The sequence below is a fragment of the Macaca nemestrina genome, chromosome 8, assembly GCF_043159975.1.
Source record: "Macaca nemestrina isolate mMacNem1 chromosome 8, mMacNem.hap1, whole genome shotgun sequence".
Classification (NCBI taxonomy): domain Eukaryota; kingdom Metazoa; phylum Chordata; class Mammalia; order Primates; family Cercopithecidae; genus Macaca; species Macaca nemestrina.
Window position 1 is genome coordinate 2,693,783 of NC_092132.1, and position 18,141 is coordinate 2,711,923.

The window sequence follows — 18,141 nt, forward strand, 5'->3', positions numbered from 1 at the left end:
TCCAGCTCCATCCCATGGCTGGGCCCAGCCTGGTTTAAATTCCCCTCGGTCAGGGCAGCCACACTCTGGAACTTCCTCCCAGAAAACTCAGCAAGTTTGCCCCAGGCGGAGAGGGGAAAGGGCCTGGTGTCCTGCCCGGAGCAGAGCAGCCGCCTCTCCCCACACTCCTGAGGCCCCTCCCTGGCCGGCAGCACCCCAGCCTCTCCCACCTTCTCCCGGAAGACCTGACCCCTCCCATCTTCTCCTCAGGCTCGAGGCCACCAGGTTCTTGGACCTCGCACCCCCAGGGCAGGGCAGAGCCTGTGCCGGCTGCCCCTCGCGTCCTCTCGGGCTGGCCCTCCCCAACCCAAAGGGAGTGTTTGCTGCTTTATCTTTTTCTTGCCTTAAGAAACACATCAATTTTGGCTTTAAATAAGCATTTTCTTCTCTGATAAGGGTAAATCCCATGCTCATTGCAGACTCGTTGGATAATTTTGAAAAGGATTCAAAAAAAAAAAAAAAAAAAAAAATCACCCGGAATCCCAGCACCCAGAGATAACTCAATTTTAAATGAGAATCATGAGGCTTTTTCATTCCACTTAGATCCTGAGCGGTCCCAGTCATTAAATAGTCTTCAGAAACGTGCCCATTCTTGCTCTATTTTTGAACACGCGTGGCTATTTTAAACCTGGAAAGAAGCCTTAAGTAGTGAATTTTTTTAGGCATTTCTAGTTTTTCCTATAGACTCACTCCCTGGAGGTGGGATTCACAGCCAAACCCTACGTGCCGTGGTCGGGGGGTCCTAAGGGCGCCTGGCCACCTGTGGGAGTCCTCCCTGGGCAGGTGTGACGTGTCCTGCACTTGCGCCTGGGAGCTGGCTGCAATCCTTCCTTCCTGCAACCCTTAAACCTTACATGTAGCTAACAGACCTTTCTTGGCAGGTGCTTCTTCCGTTAACCCTCGGGTCAGGAGGGCAGGGCAGATGCCTTCTTTTAAAGAACTGAGAAGATGGCCTTGTGGCCTGGCCGGGGTGGGAGTGGGCTGGGCTGGCCACGGGGCAAGGGGAGTCGGCAGTGAACAGGGCTGTAGGGTCTGGGGGACCTTTCCCTTGACAGTAGTGGGGCAGGGTAGGTGCTGGGGCTGAGTCTCTGGGCCACTGTGTGGCTGGGCAGCAAGGAATAGGGGTCTTGGAGGGTCTCGGGTAGAGGGCCCTCTGGGGTGGAGCCCCTTGGCTCGTCAGCTTGGGGCTAGGGGGCCAGGGTGAGCACCAGGCCTCCTCCATCTGGGTTCAGGGGCCACCTGGAAGCTTGTATGAAACACAGGTTCTGGCCCAGATCAGATATGCTGAACCCCAAGGTGCATTTTAACAAGATCCCCAGATGACCCCCTAATGTTTCCAAGCTAGGTCTAAGGGTGGCAGTCCAGGGAGGGGCTCAGGGTTGAGGAGAGGAAGGTGCCAAGCCCTGCAGACCCCCAAGGGAGAGGGCAGATTGGGGGGTGGTAGAGAGGCCCTCAGAGGCAGGTGCAGCCTGGCTGGCTTCTGAGAGGTGCGGCCATCCACCCAGCCCGAGAGGCTCTGGCCTGGCTGTGCTTCCCCGAGGCTGCCTGAGCTGCAGCTGAGCTCCCAGTACTGGGGAGGAGGCAGGACTACCCACCAATGCACCACCGCCCCTGCTGTGCGGACTGAGACCCTGAGCTGAGCGGGAGGCTGGGGTGACAGGCATGGGACCCAGGGGATCCCCAGGAGCCTCTGAGGAGTCCCAGTGACTGGGGCTCCAACGCTAGGCCCAGTGTGGCAGCCTCCTCTTCCCTCCTTCCCGGGTCCCACAGAGAGCCCTCCTGTGCTGCAGTGACCAGCGGTGTTGAGGGCCCTGGTATGGGTGGGGGCAACCTCCTGCGGTGAGGGGACCGGGTAAGAACTGGGGTGACTGAGGGTCTCTCAGAGTTGAGCTCCGGGCCCGGCAGGCATGAGTGACACATTCCTCTGCTCCCTGCGCAGGACCTGTCTCCCCAGGACTTGGGACTTCTCATGGCGGCAGCGCCTGGCAATGGCCTCCTTCTGCGCCTCTGTGGGCTCCCTGCCAGCCACCCAGGCCAGAGCATGGTGAGCAGGGCTGAGCGGGCAGGCAGGGCCTGGCCTGGGGCTTGGGGCTCCAAGCGTGGGCGCCGTGCAAGGCGGTGGCCAACGCTGGCTGTCCGAGGCTCTCTGACGTCATCCCTATTTCCAGCAGGACCCTGGCGGGCAGCTTTACCGTTTCTTTTCTGATTGCAGAAGCATTGGTCATCTTTGCAAAAGGGTTTGTCAGATTGAAATTCACACTTGCCTTCACAGCCAAGCTTCCGGCCTCGTTCTGTTCACGAAACAGGAATCCCGTCATATCATCTGTGCAGCTCGAGCAGGCTCTTTAATTTCCACACGGAGACCTGTTGGTCACTGACTGATTTTGCAAAGAGGAGGAGCAGCTGGTCCTGGGGCATGAGGATGGCTTCCTCACACTCCTTGTCTTTGTCTTGCTGACAGTGGAGAAATCCCATCTCCTTGTTGCCTTAACCTGCATTTCTTTCATTACTGGTGGGGTGGACCATCTTTTGATTTAATTCTTGACCAGTCAGCCTTCTTCTGGAAGCCACTATCCATGGCCGTAGCCTGGTGCGGGTTGTGGTGCAAGGCCTGTGCCCCCGGCACTCACCTCTCGTTCCAGGCGTGGGATGGTCTCCTCAGGCTGTCTGTGAGGGGCTTTCTGGGTGAATTGTGGTCTACGTTGCTAACTGTGAAGGTGCTTCCCTCAGGACTGCCTCCGTTTCATGTTTAGACCCCCTGTCTACCCTGAGACTGGGGTGATGAAACCCACGTCTCCTCTGTGTTCAGTTTTTGTTTGGAATGTAGTCTGGTGGGAATAGGACAGGAGGCAGGTGAAGTTTGGTTTCAGATGCTCGGTGGTTGCTTAGGCGCTGTCCATCGGCCGAGGCTTCCGGTGTTGGTTTTGGCCGAGGCTTCCGGCGTTGGTTTCGGCCGAGGCTTCCGGCGTTGGTTTCAGGCTCTGGGTGTGGGTCTGCACCTGGTCCAGGCCCTGAGCCGCCGCTGGGCCTCTGCGGTGTGTCCCGGCCCCGCAGGGGTGATCGGGCCTCTGCATTCGGTGCTTCCAGCTTCTCAGCTACTTTCACACCCTTTTCCTGCATGTGCGTTTTAGAGACAGCAGTTATGGGCTGTCTGGAGCCTCCAGGGCAGCTCAGACTTTCCCGTGAGCTCCCAGCACCCACAGGGGTCCCAGGGTTGGAGGGGGCAGGAGGCCACAGGCTGGCAAGCAGGGCAAGGGGTGCCTCTCTGCCTCCTGGTCCCCGAAGATCGCCCAGACCCAGGGCTCGTGGGAGTGTCCTCGGGTGAGGCCTCCCCAAGGAGGAAGAGCTGGCCAGCAGGATCAGGGCCATGGAGGTCGTGGAGCAGAGCCAGGTGCTGGAGACCATCCTAAACCAGCTGGTGGAACACAGCCAGGTAGGATCCCTAGCCACACTCCGCACCTTCTGTGGCCCTGACATGTACAGAGCCATGGAGCTCTGGGGGGTCTCTGCAGGGCTCACTGGGCAGCTGGTGGCCTTGTCAAGCCTGGAGCCCACGCCTCCCAAGCCCAGTTGCCATCATTCTGTCGTCATTCTGGCTCCTATAGGCCCCGGCCATCCCTAGAGCCCCTGATTTTCCTGCTTGAAGTTGCAGAAGTGGTGAGGAAGTCAGGACCAACACTGCCGCTCCCTGCGAGGAAACGGGAAGTGGGTGGCCCAGGTTGCAGCCACCTCTGGGCCCAGCCCTGGTCTGCCTGCTCCTGCAGGATGGAGAGGGCACTGAGGTGTCCTCAGGCACCCAGTTCAGCTTCCTGGGCTTGTTCTCATACCAGGCCTGGGAGTGGGGGCAGCAGGACCCCCTTGTTCTGTGTGCCCCAGCCCTCTTTGCGGGGCCGTCCTCTAGACCTGCTAAGGGCCTGGACCCCTGCCAGAGGTTGTTGAGGGCCCCAGGCAGGCAGGGGCTGTCCTGGCCCCTTGCCTCTGCATTCCTGCTGCGACCTGATTCACGTGCAGCCTCCTCATGCCCCTCACCTCCTAGGGCTGCTGTCAGCCTCCTCTGCTCTGAGGGACAGATTCTTTGGGGGCCAAGGCCCTGTAAACAGGCAGGTGGAGGCACCCCAGAAGGGCCCGAGTGCTTACACAGGGGGACACACAGTGGGGCATTGGGGCTGACCGCTGACCAAGGCACAGGAGGTGAGAGAGAAAGCTGCCCAGGTGGTGGGGACAGGCTGTGCAAAGGCCCTGGGGCCAGCACGAAGCATCGCAGAAGAGTGGGGGCACTCCGAGGAGGTGGGGGCAGAGCCGGGGCGTCAGGCTTGCCAGCTGCCCTGTTAAGGGTTCGGCCTCTGTCCTAAGGGTAAGGTCTTTGGTGTGGTGGGGTGTTAAGCAGAGGAGGGTGTGGCCAGAATCACGCTTGAGCCTGAGTCCCCACCTGCTGGTAGGGCTTCACCCCAACCCTTTCCTTCCAGCCTTTGAGAGTCGGCTGTGTTCTCCACCTGCCCACGGGTCCTGGTAGGACCATCTCTGTTCTGTCCACTCTAGGCCCTGTCTTGTCCCTGGTGGGAGGGCCAGGGACAGGAAGTCCATGCCCTGGGCACCTTGTTCTGCCACAGCTGGCCAGGAAGGAGAAGGCATCAGACACTGACGACAGTGGCATCCAGGAGCTTCTGCAGCTCTTGAGCCTGGACCCCCAGCAGGCTTCAGAGAAGGTCGGTGCCCGGGTGTGGAGGGGCTGTCGGTCCCCTCCCCTCCCAAAGTGACTGCAGGAACCCCAAACCCCGTGTACCCGGAAGGTGGTGGATGGACACGAGACCTGCCACTGTGTGGCTCCTGCACCGGTGCAGGCTCTGGGGGGTGCAAAGGGGAGGGGAGCAGGCAGTGTCCCCGCAGTGAGAGCTCTGCCCAGGGCGTCTGAGGTCCCCAGGCTGGGAGTCCAGTGTGGCCAGGGCTCTGTGCACAGCATGGCCCAAGCAGCAGGCAGGGTGACGGCAGCACTCAGAGTGGGCTGGGACGTGTGCGTGGGACCCACAAGGAGCAAGGCTGGCCCAGTCCTGGGCTCCATGTTCTAAAGCAGCTCCCCCAGCTCCAGACTCAGGCGCCAGTGTGGGCACTGCCTGCAGGAGTCACAGGCTTGAAGTCGCTGGAGCAGCCCCCACGGAGCAGCCAGGGAGCAACAGGCAGCCATGGGGCGGCGGCAGAGGCCCAGCACCTGCGTCCCTCCAGCCTGGGGTGGCCCTGCAGACGGACCTGTGAGTGCTGCTCAGAGAGGTGGGCCCAGGACCCCAGGCAGCAGTGTCCCCTTTCCCTTCGTGTCCCTCCCAGACCTTCCTCTTCCACCTGTTCAGGCTGGTCCTTCGAGAGTGTGCTGGCGTGGAGCTGGTGGGGAAGCACGTGGGCTGCCTCCTGGAGATGCCCCACCAGTCCTCCGACCAAAGGGAGGTGGGTTAGCACCCTGGGGACCCTCTGGTCAGCACAGCCCTGGCCCTGCCTCCGATGGGCCCCTTCTGATTCCAGGCCCCTGTCCCTTACTTCACAATCCTGTGTGATCCTCGAGGCCCTGGAGCGTCCTGTCAGGCACCGATTGTCAGGAACCACTGAGACCTGCCAGGCTGCGTGCGTCCTGGACCCACCCTGGCAGAGGGGTCCCTGCTAGGAGGAATGAGACCCCCTGCCCAGTGCCAGCTGCGGCCCCCAGGGAGGGCTGGGAGTGTCTTCACTGTCTCTTGAGGACTGTCTCAAAGGGTCCCCCGGTCCCGGTCCGCAGGGCATTGTGATTGCTGTGGGCTGGACGTCCACCTCGCATCTGGAGGAGGTGTGGGCCCTGCTGGAGCACCTGGGCCACACCAGGTTCCTGAGGTCGGCCCTCACGTCCTCAGACAGCCAGGTAGAGAGGCCCTGAGCACGGGGCTGATGCCAGGGCGATGTGGCAGGGAGGGCCCAGGCCTTGGTCCCTGGGCCTGGGGAACATCACCTGTGTCTCTGAGCCTCGGTCTGCTCATTGATGACACAATGGGTTTCTGGCCCCACAGCCCTCCCTGAGGGTCTGGTGTGGGGGACCCAGGCTGGACCATAGCAAAAGCGTCTCTGTACTTGCCTTGGCCACAGAGGTGAGTCCTGGGATCCCAAAGTGGGGTCTGGAACTGCACTTGGGCTGAGGACCAGGGCCATGGGACCTGCCCTGACCCCAGGTGGTGTGTGTGGCTGGGCCTCAGTGTCCTCACCTGTGCACCTGAGCCGGGAGGACATGTGGAACGACTTCATTGTCCTGGCCATCCCTGCCCTGGGGCCTCGCTGGGAGAGGATCAGAGACACTGGAAGGAGGAGGTGCTGCCCGGGCATGCATGAGGTTCCCGGAGGGCGTAACAATAGAGGGGCTTCCTGGAGGAGGGGGCTGGCACGAGTCCCAGGAACATGGTCTCACGCAGGATATGGACATGGCTGGCATTTGTCCTGACCCTGAGCACAGGGCTTGATGCTTTCTTCCCTGTGGAAGGGGGTAAGAGCTGGGTTGGTGCCAGGGGTGAGCCAAGAGCAGAGTCACCCGAAGGCCCAGCTCCCACTGCCCATCCCACACCAGCCAGGCCTTGACCGGCACTGGAGATGGGCCAGTGGCTCCGCCCTGCTGCACTAGGGACAGATGGCCCTGCGTGCCAAGAAGATCCTGCCCTGGGTGGACAACGTCGCCTCCAGGATGGTGTACTACTTCTCATGCAGCCCCCACATGAGTCCCCCACACAGCAGAGACCGAAAAGCAGAGAAGGGCAGTGGGGGCCAGGGGGCCGCACACTCAAGGAGCAGCTTAGGAGACAGGCCCCTTGCCATCACCTCACCCAATCCAGCACTGACTTCCGAGGCGGCGCTCACAAAGGGATGCAGGGCCTGGGTGGGGGATGTGAGCAGGTGGAGCCCACCCAGGGTGCTGCTCCCCGAGTTCCAGGTCACCCCAGCATCACCTGCCGCTCTGGGTCCGGCCGCCTTGGCTGTGGGTGCTGGGGTGAGGCCTAACCAGGCCAGGGCAGAAGGCAGAGGGTGGTGGGGCCCCCTCCCCGCACAGCCCTGGGCCTAGGGAGGTGGGCATGCCCTTTGCTTTAAAAGGCATCAAATCAAGTGCTCCCACATCCAAACACTGCATAGGAAACACTAAGAGCATAGTAGCCTGCACCTGCCTGGGCGCCTGGGGAGGGGTGCGACGTGCGCAGCGTGAGGCGTGGGTGGTAGGGTACCTGTGTAGGAGGGGGATGTGTGTTGTGCATGTGTGTCCTGTGTTGCATGTATGTGATGTGCATGTTTGTGCTCTGTGTATCTTATGTGGATGTTGTGTGTGCTATGTATGTTGTGTGTGCACACTGTGTATGTTACATTGTGTGTTGTATGTGCTCTGTGTTTGTTGTGTGTGTTGTAGGCATGCATGTGTGCTCTATGTTGCGTGTTATGAGTATACACGTGTGCTCTGTGTATGTAATACATGTGTCCTCTGTGTATGTTTTGTGTGTGTGTGAGTGCTCCGTGCATGCTGTGTGTATGTTCTGCGTGTGTGGGTGTGCTCCGTGTATGTTGTGCTGTGTGTGTTTGTGTGTGTATTACTTGCACTCAGGGTACATGGATGTGCAGTTCTGCTGCAGGATATTGGGGAACTCTCTGCCGACACCCCGACTTGGCCCTGACATCCACCTGCGCCTGGTAGGACCATGTTCTCAAAACCAGCTTCCTTTTGGTGGCCATGATGCTCTCAGAGGCTCTCAGCCGGGTCGGGGTGCGCAGGGCTACAAGTTCACTCAGATCCCAGAGCTCATCCAGTGCCTCCTGGGGAGTGTCCCCCGGGGTCCTGCCCAGCAGGGGCCCGCACGGCCACCAGGGTTGTGGGAGGGTGGGTCTGGCGGACAGCCCTGCCACGCTGGCTCCTTCTCTGCCATCCCAGCACATCCTTCAGAAGGATTCCAACGTCCCGGTCACTCTCTCGTGGCAGCAGATCATACTAGTCATCGTGGGACTCAGGTATCTCCCCCTCGGGCCCCGGAAGGAACGCAGTCCAGGCTTCCGCACGGGGACTGGGGGTCGCGTGGGAGGTGGTGAGCGGTGAGGGACCGGCGGCAGGGACTAAAACTGAGCTCCGGGTGGGCTCTGGCCAGGGGCCACGTTCCGTCTGGTGAGATTGGCTTTGGTTTACATCCAAGATAAGTTGTTAGCGTTGGCACTGGCTGAGCCCTGGTGACAGTCACACACGGAGCCCTGACCTGGTCACACACGGAGCCCTGATCTTGGTCAGACACGAACCCCTGAACCTGGTCCTAGGCTGAGCCCTGACTCTGCCATGCCTGAAGCTCTCGGCTTGGCCCCCTTGAGCCCTGACCCTGGCCTCCATCACCAGCTAACCCCTAATACCATTCGCAGCCCTAACCCTGACCCCAGAATAGTCCCTGCGTTTTCTCACAAACATGTCAATGAAGCCGAGAGAACTGACTGAATGTGTCACAGTGGTTCAGACCCTGTCCCCTGTGGGCCTCTGCAGTTCATATAAGCTCCATTGTCCCCAGCGGTGCCACCTCTTACCCACAAGCCGGAGCCTCACCCTGTGTGCAGTCCAGACCCATATCCAGCACTTGAAGTCACATCCACCTGTGCCTGTGCCTGTTGGGAGCCCATTTCGGCCAGGCCGTTCATGCCCAGGACCACGGGCTGTTCAAAGAAGTTCAGAACCTTCTGTTTCTTCTAGCAACCTGCAGCCCCATCTCACACCCACGGTCAAGTCCAGGATCCTGCAGACCCGCCTGAGGAGCTTGTACGTGCTTCCCCGATGGAGGCACTGAGGAACCGCCCCTCGCTGCAGGAGCCGGACCGCGACCTCACGGTGATCCCTGTTCCTGTGGCTGTCCTCCTGTTCTCTCCAGGTGGTGGGGCCCGGGGCTGGGCCCATTTGTCAAGGCTTTGCCTCCTGTGGCAGGTGAAGGGGCAGACGAAGGGCTCTGGTGCTGGGGGCGTCAACTGGGGCCATCCGGCAGCTGTACTGGCTGGTCCCTGGCAGTTGCACACCCCCTCTTGACCCCTCCGAGAGCTGGCAGCTGCTGGAGGGCTGGTGCCAGGCCTGGGGAGGACCCAGTGGGGCACTGCACCCACTATCACCTGAGCCCTGGGAGCCAGAGGCAGACATCCCAAGGGCGTCAGAGGTGGGCCATGAGGGCATGACCCTCAGCAGGGGTCCCTTGGTTTCAACAGATTTATTGAAGCATAGCCAAGATATAAAACACTGCCCGTGTTCAACATGCGCCCTTCGGTATGTTTTAAAGTGTGAGCATGAAACCATCATGAAGTCAAATCTATCACCCCCAAAGCTTCCCTGTGCCCTGGGGCTGCCTCCTCTTCACCCCTCACCCCTGCAGGATCCCTCCTCCTCACCTCTTTCCCCTATAGGATCCCTCCTCCTTAACCTCTCACCCCTACAGGATCTCTGCTCCTCATCCCTCCTTTACGGGATCCCTCCTCCTCACCCTTCTCCCCTACAGGATCCCTCCTCTTCACCCTTCTCCCCTACAGGATCCCTCCTTCTTAGCCTCTCACTGTTACAGGAGCTCTGCTCCTCACCCCTCACCCTTGCAGGATCCCTCCTCCTCACCCCTGCAGTATCGCTCCTCCTCACGCCTGCAGGATCCTTCCTCCTCACCCCCACCAATCACCTGTGGGGTGAAAACACTGCTGGGTTTCTGTGGCTGTGGGCTGGTCTGTATGTTTCAGAGCTCTGGGTGGATGGAATTGAATGGTGAACGCTGACCTTGGGCGTCTATAGCTGTGGGCTGGTCTGTGTGGTTCAGGGCTCCCTGTGGATGGGATCAAATGGGACACACTTATCTTTGTCTGGATTCTGCTGCCTCACCATGATGACTTTGGGATCATGCGTGTTGTAGCTTGCAGCGTCCTTTTATCGCTGAGTGGAATGTCATTTGTGGGCATTCCACCATTTGTTCATAGCTCATTCGATGATGGCATTTGGGCTGTTTCCAGCTTTGGGCCTTTATAAATAAAGCTGTTGTGAACCTCTGTGTACAGGTTTTCTTTAGACATGTATTTTAAATTGCAGGGGGCCATACCTAAGAATGGGATAGCTGGGTCCTATGGCAGGTGTGTGTTAACAAATCACCAAACCGTTTCCAAAGAGGCTGTTCTGTTTGACGTCCCCACCAACAGCACGTGGAAGTTCTGGCTGCTCCACGTCCTCGTGAAGGCTTGGTCTGGTCAGTCTTCCAAATGTTGGCTGTCGAACATGCGCATTGCGCCAGCTCATTGGCGTCAGTTTCCATTTTCCTCCTGGCTAATCGTGCTGGGCGTTGTCCCAGCACCTGTTTGTCAACCCCAGAACCTCTCTGGTGAGGCGTCTGCTCAAACCTCGTGCCTAATTTTAAAACTGAGTTGTTTGTTTGATTATTATGTAGATTTCAGAGTTCATGTTATATTGTGGATGTGAGCCCTTTGTCAGCTCTAGGATTTGAAAATACTTCCTTCTGGGTTGCAGCATGTCTTTTTATTCTCTTAACAATGCCTTCCGAAGAGCAGAAGTTCTTTATTTTAAGGAAACTCATCTGTCTTTCTCGTATGGGTTGTGTTTTTAGTATTTTATGCAGGAAATCTTTGTTTTACCCAGGGTCACGAAGATTTTCTCCCAAGTTTTCTTCTAGAGTTTCACAGTTTTCAGTTTTATACCTAGGTCCATGTCTTAGTCAATTTAGGCCACTATAATAAAGTCCCACAGACTGGGTGGCTTAGAAACAACAGACATGTATTTCTCACAGGAGGCTGAAAGTCTGAGGTCAGGGAACCAGCGTGATCAGGTTTTGGTGAGGATCCTTCTCAGGCTGCAGGTTGCCAACTTCTTTTTTTTTTTTTTTTTTTGAGACGGAGTCTCGCTCTGTCGCCCAGGCTGGAGTGCAGTGGCCGGATCTCAGCTCACTGCAAGCTCCGCCTCCCGGGTTTACGCCATTCTCCTGCCTCAGCCTCCCGAGTAGCTGGGACTACAGGCGCCCGCCACCTCGCCCGGCTAGTTTTTTTTTTTGTATTTTTTAGTAGAGATGGGGTTTCACCGTGTTAGCCAGGATGGTCTCGATCTCCTGACCTCGTGATCCGCCCGTCTCGGCCTCCCAAAGTGCTGGGATTACAGGCTTGAGCCACCGCGCCTGACCGCCAACTTCTTGTAGCCCCCAAGGAAGGAAAAGGGCCATAGAGCTCTTTGGGGCCCCTTTCATTAGGGCACTAACCCCACCAATGAGGGCTCCACCCTCATGGCCTCACCGCCTCCCAGACCCCGTTTCCTGATGGCCTCACCGCCTCCCAGACCCCGCTTCCTGATGGTCTCACCGCCTCCCAGACCCCGCTTCCTGATGGTCTCACCGCCTCCCAGACCCCGCTTCCTGATGGTCTCACCGCCTCCCAGACCCCGCTTCCTGATGGTCTCACCGCCTCCCAGACCCCGCTTCCTGATGGTCTCACCACCTCCCAGACCTCGCTTCCTGATGCCATCACACTGCAGGTAAGACTTCAGCATGGGAGCTTGGGGGTGGAGAGAAATAGTCAGTCTATGACAAGCCCATGGTCTATTCTGAATTCATTTTATATGGTGTATTATATGGAGTACTACATACAGATACTCAGTTGTTCCAGAACCACTTGATGGAAAGGTCATCCTTTCTAGGCTCAACTGCCTCTGCGCTTTTGTCAAAATTCAACTGGGCATGTATCCATGGTTCTATTTCGAATCTCTTCATTATTTCCCACTGGTCTACTTGTCTATCTTTATGCCAATATCACACTGTCTTGAGGACCATAGTGTCTCAGTCCATTTTCTGTTGCTATAACAAAATACCCGAGACTGGGTAACTGATAAAGAAAAAGGGTCTATGTAGCTCATGGCTCTGGAGGCTGGAAGTCCAAGATGGGACAGCCTCATCTGGCAGAGGCCTTGCACGTATCATAACATGGCTGAGGACATCCCACAGTGGGAACGGGTGTGAGCCTGGTAAACGGCTGTGTGAAAAGCAGACAAAACACAAGGGGCTACCTTGCTCTATAGTAGCCTGCTCTACTAGTAGCTAATCCAGCCCAGTGAGAGTGAGAAGTCACACCTTCCTGGGAGATGGCATGAATCCCTTCATGAAGGTGGGTCCCTCATAACCCAAATGCCTCTTACAGGTCCTACTACCTCTCAACACTGTGACACTGGGGACTAAGCATCAACATGAGTTTTGGTGGGGACAAGCCAGCTGCGCAGGCCTGTGGTACGGTTTGGATCTGTGTCTCCACCCAAATCTCATGTTGAAATGTAATCCGCATTGCTGGAGGTAGATCTCTGTCCCCACCCAAATCTCATGTTGAAATGTAACCTGCATTGCTGGAAGTGGATCTGTGTCCCCACCCAAATCTCCCATTGAAATGTAATCCACACTGCTGGAGGTGCGGTCTGGTGGGAGGTGATTGGATCATGGGGGCAGCTTCTTATGGCTTAGCACCACCCCCCTAGTGCTGTTCTAGTGAGTGAGTTCTCACGAGATCTGGTTGTGTAGCACCTCCCCCACCTCTTCCTCCTGCTGTGGACCTGTAAGATGTGCCTGGTCCCCCTTTGCCTTCTGCCATGATTGTAAGTTTCCTGAGGCTTCCCCAGAAGCAGAAGCTGCCATGCTTCCTGTACAGCCTGCAGAGTCATGAGCCAATCAACTCCCTTATCTTAATAAATTTCCAGTCTCAGATATTTCTTTAAAGCAATGTGAGAACTGACTAACACAGCCTCTGCTCAATGGGAGGGCAAGAGAGGAGAGGGCAGGGTCTGAGTGCCTGGGTGGAGCCCTGGGTCACCCTTGGATCTGGGGAAAGTGACTCTCCACCATCTCTTTGATGACTCTCCTTTCCCATGTCACTTGAATACATGGCCAACGCACAGTCTCAAACTTGTTTAGATGCTTCCTTTTGTTCTCGGGTGTTCATTACTTGTTTTTGCCTCTCCAACTGGACTAGAATATTCTTATGATAAGGACCCAGGTCTGGTTCCTACCACACACCAACCTTGCAGGTGGGGAGTACAGTATGTGCTAGGAAATATCCATCCAGGGAGAGAGTGATTCGTGGCTAGTGGACTGTCACTGACAGAGGCCATTGTCCTCCTCGCTCTGGCGTGTCAACAGCATGTGCTGTCTCCACTGAACTTCAGGATGTTTGGTCTTAGGTGGCCAAGGGCATAGACTGTGGTGCTGTGACACACGGGAGCAGCTGTGGTTCATTCCTTTGGTCAGAGTTTGAGGGGATGCCGTGGTGTTTCCTATATTTTGCAAGGATTTTCGCAGCACCAAATGACATTAACTCCCTGTTTATTCATCCCACAATCTCCAAGCACCCCCCACTGCTGAGCAACACACTGGATTCTCACCCACCAGGCTGGCAAGCCCTGGGCACAAGCCTGAGGGGTCTGCGGGGGCTTTGGACCCATTGACTTCTGAATATCTGAGGACATCAGCCAAAAACTGTTCCCAGGGAGAATAAAGAGGGTGAAAAGGAAAGAGCACAGGCCACCCCAAGGGAGAGCAGCGTCAAAGGGACAGCAGAGGACAAAGGGCAGCCCCAGAGGTGGGGGGGCGGGAAGTGGGATGAAAGTGAGGGGCGCCGTCTGAGAGCCGAGGGCAGGGCAGTGCACCCCACTGTGCTCCCCTGGGCTGGCTTCAGCTCATTGCTCGGTGGCCCCCACAGGTCCCCCGTGGTGTGCAGGCAGCTCTCACCACCCCCAGCGATTATCACCTGCAGAGAGCAGCTGCTGCGGGCACTGTCTGTCCTCACACACTAGAGCTGGCCCATGGTAGACAAGGTGACCGGCCCGAGGCCTTGCAGTGAGGAGTGGTCTGGCCCTCCTCCCAGTTTTGCAGGTGCCTTGTGAGGGATGGATGAGCACATCTTTCTGCGAGGGCAGTGGAGCTGGCAGGCTGACCCTCGACTGTGCAACACGCTGTGGCCATCTTCCTCTGTTAGGTGCTGTACGAGAAGGCCACGTGCACCCTGGACCTGCTGCTTCAGAGCTTCGTCTCTGAGAAAAAGAGCATGGACGAGGTTTCCTTCCTCCTGCAGGTAAGGGGCAGGGAGGGGAGGTGGAGGCCAGGTGCATACATACGTACGCACATACATACATACATACACACACACGTATGTACATACATACACACACGTACATACGTACATACATACATACACACATGCATACGTACATACATACACACATACATACGTACATACATACATACACACGCACGTACGTACATACATACATACGCAGTACGTACGTACATACATACGTACACATATACACACGTACATACATACGTACACACATACACACACGTACATACATATGTACATACATACATACACACGTACATACATACGTACGTACATACATACACACATACCTACGTACACACATACATACGTATGTACATACACACATACGTACGTACATACATACGTACATACATACATACATACATAACGGTGTGGTGGTGCACGCCTATAGTCCCAGGTGTTTGGAAGGCTGAGGTAGAAGGATGTCTTGAGCCCAGGAGGTCGAGGCTGCACTGAGCTGTGATTGCACCACTGCACCCCACCGTGGGGAGAGTGAGACCCTGTGTGAAAAAACACTTTTTTACAAAGGCACCCTAACTTCTGCCTTCCACGTGCAACACTTGATGGCTGTCTCGAGGGCCTCCCGTGTCTCGCCCTCTGTCTCCCGTGGCGTACACGCTGATCGCCCTCTGTCTCCCGTGGCGTACACGCTGATCGCCCTCTGTCTCCCGTGGCGTACACGCTGATCGCCCTCTGTCTCCCGTGGCGTACACGCTGATCGCCCTCTGTCTCCCGTGGCGTACACGCTGATCGCCCTCTGTCTCCCGTGGCGTACACGCTGACTCTCCCTGGCTGCCGTCATTGACTAGTGAGCTAACTGTGCTGACTCCCCTCAGTTTCTCAGCGGCCCGGAGGTCTCCCAGTGTGCACCTCGGAGAACTGTGACAACTTCCTGAGCGTGGGCCTCAATCATCCCAGCCAGCTGGTGCAGGTCAGGAGCCTGAGGGGCCTCAGCAGTGCCTCAGTGCACCCTAAGAAGGTGAGAGGAGACGGGGTGCTCCAGGAGGACACGCACTTCTATCCTAGGAAGCGGGGAGGAGGTGGCGGCGGGAACAGTCTCCACTGCAGGCATCGCATTGGAAGAAATGGGTGGGGAAGCAACCCCTACAGCACCGCACAGGGCTGGGGAGCCCAGAATCTCTGAGCTGAGGGGAGCCCTAAGGTCAGTGCCTCTGGCCTCCTTTGTGGGTGGGAAGGAACCCCCTGTCAGCAGCCTCGCGCTGGGGCTGGGGCTCAGCTGTGGCTGAGCTTCCCAGGCTTTTCTTCCCTCTGCTAAGCGGTGTGAAAGGAGGCACGGAGTGGCCGGCAGCCAATCTCTGCCGGGGGCTCAATCGTCTGCCCTCTGCCCACTCAGCCACCTCTGAGGCAGTGCACTGTGGGCTGGGCTTGGGGCAGAGCAGATACAGTCCCCGTTCAGGAAGCTCCCAGCCCGCTGGGAATCAGAAGAGCCCTGTGGCCAGCAGGCAGGGAGCCGCCCCGCTAGGGGAAGCCTGGGGAGGGTTCCTGCACAGAGCAGCTGAGCAGGGGTCCCACGTGCAGGGCCGGGTCTCCCATAGGTGGTCCTGCTCCGGGCCCAGCTGATGGGGCTGCCAGACAGCTTCCTAAAGTCTGAGTCCGAGGACCTCACAGGCCTGATGGAGATCCTGGGTGACATTCTGCACCATCTGGGCACCCAGGGCTTTGGCACTGCCAGTGTCACGATGGCCCAGCACCTGCTGCCCTTGTTCAAGGACGTGAGCAGGCCTGTCCTGGGCAGGGGTGGTGGGTGGGCCCCAGGGGACCTCAGGCCCTTTGACCCCTGGCTGTCCCGGCTGAGGGGGACCCCCTGCCAGCAGGGTGCTTACATGGCCTCACCCAAGCCCACCCCTGGAAGAAGCCAGAGCTGCCCACGGGCTGGTGGAGCTGCTGGGCGGGGACCTTGGGAAGGAAGGGGGTTTCTGCCGCCAGCGGAGCTAATGCACTCCCACTCTAGAGGAACGCTGGGGGCCAAGGGGTGGGTCCTCCAGCTGGGAGGACGAGTGGGCTGGGGTTTAGAAAGACCCTTGGGTCGACCAGGTGAGAATGGATGGGGGCTTTGAATCACTTAGGGGAGGTATGGAGTGAAGGGCAGAGGGCTGAGCCAGGGTCGGGCAGCCGCATAAGGGGGTCGTGAGCCCACAGCTGCCAGGGACTGACCAGACCCTAGGGAGGTGGAGATCTGGGAGCGGCCCCAGGTGGGGTTTAAGAGCCAGGAGGGGCCCTAGGTGGGATCTGAGAGCCGGGAGTGGCCCCAGGTGGGGTCTGAGAGCGGGGAGTGGCCCCAGGTGGGGTCTGAGAGCCGGGAGTGGCCCCAGGTGGGGTCTGAGAGCGGGGAGTGGCCTCAGGTGGGGTCCGCAGGTGGGAGATGGTTGCTGCCTTCCAGAGCTGGATCCCACGTGGGGAAGTCAAGCTGCTGCCTTTTGCAGAGTTGTCTGGGGGTGTCGGATACAGAGTGACGAGGATATAACGAAATGGGAAACTGAGGGATGCAGCCATACGTTCAGAAGGAAGAGATGGCTGAGGTCACCAGGGTACCCTGCTGGGGGAGGCTGACCCCTATCCAGACCTCAGTTAAAAAGTTGCGCGGAGGCCAATGTCCACTGCATTCTCTGAGCAGATGGGCAAAGGCAGGACGGCGAGGCTGAGGCCTGGCAGGGAGCAGAAAATCCCCCTTGCTCTGTTGATATCCATGGATTTGTCAAGCACCTGCTGTGAGTGGGGCCTCCTCGTGGGTATGGAGAGGAGGCAGCCCCTCCCCATGAGGAGCACAGTGCTATGGGGACAGATGTGTGAGCCCCAGAGCACCAGGCAGGGGCCCTGGCAGAGTGGACTCGGGAGGAGGCTGAGGGTTTTGGAGAATGAAAACCCGATGGGCCAAGTCCTCCCAGCTCAGCAAGGGGCGGGGAAGCCAGGCCTGGGATGGGGACTGCGAGGATGGCCAGGGCCACCTGTGGGCGGGCGGAGGGGGACAAAGCAGCAGGCATGTATTGTCTCTGAGTTCGGAAGCTCGGCGATAAGGCATCGAAGGGCTGGCTCCTCCTGGGGTCTCTCTCCCTGGCTTGCGGACGGGTGCCCTCTCCCCGTGTCCTCACGAGGCTGTCCCTCTGTGTGCCTGTATCCTACTCTCCTCCTCTCAGAAGGACACCAGGAATCCTGGATTGTGGCCCACTTTAATGACCTCATTTTACCTTAGTCACCTCCTTTTGTTTTGTTTGTTTGTTTTTGTTTTCGAGAAAGGGTCTCGCTCTGTCGCCCAGGCTGGAGTGCAGTGACGCAATCTCAGCTCACTGCAACCTCCGCCTCCTGGGTTCAAGTGATTCTCCTGCCTCAGTCTCCCGAGTAGCTGGGACTATTTGCACATGCCACCACCCCCGGCTAATTTTTTTGTGTTTTTAGTAGAGACGGATTTTCACCGTGTTGGCCAGGCTGGTCTCAAACTCCTGACCTTGAGTGATCCGCCCACCTCAGCCTCCCAGAGTGCTGGGATTGCAGGCGTGAGTCACTGCACCTGGCCCCTAATCAGCTCTTTAAAGATCCTGTCCCCAGTCACAGCCGCCCCTGATAGCTCAGTACCAGGGTTCAGAGACTCAGCACATGGATCTGGCGGCCACAGCTCAGCCTACAGCAGGGGCTCTTCTAAGGGAGGCCTGAGCCTGGGCCAGCAGCTGTGGTGCTGGTGCCCTCTGGCCCTCCCTTGCACCCTTGTCCCTCATCCCTCTGGCCCTCGAGAGAGGCCCTCAGGTCCAGAAGGAGGCCTGGGCAGCCAGGGTGACCACTGGCCTCCCTGGGAGCTCGGTGTGAATTACCTCAGGAAACCCAGGGGACTGGGGTGGACACAGTGCTGCGGGGCCTCCCTTCCTCTGGCAGGCCAGCCCCTCCAGGGCACTGGCAGACTGTGCAGCCGGGGACAGCAGGGCTGTGGAGGCCCCTGGGCTCTTCGAGGGA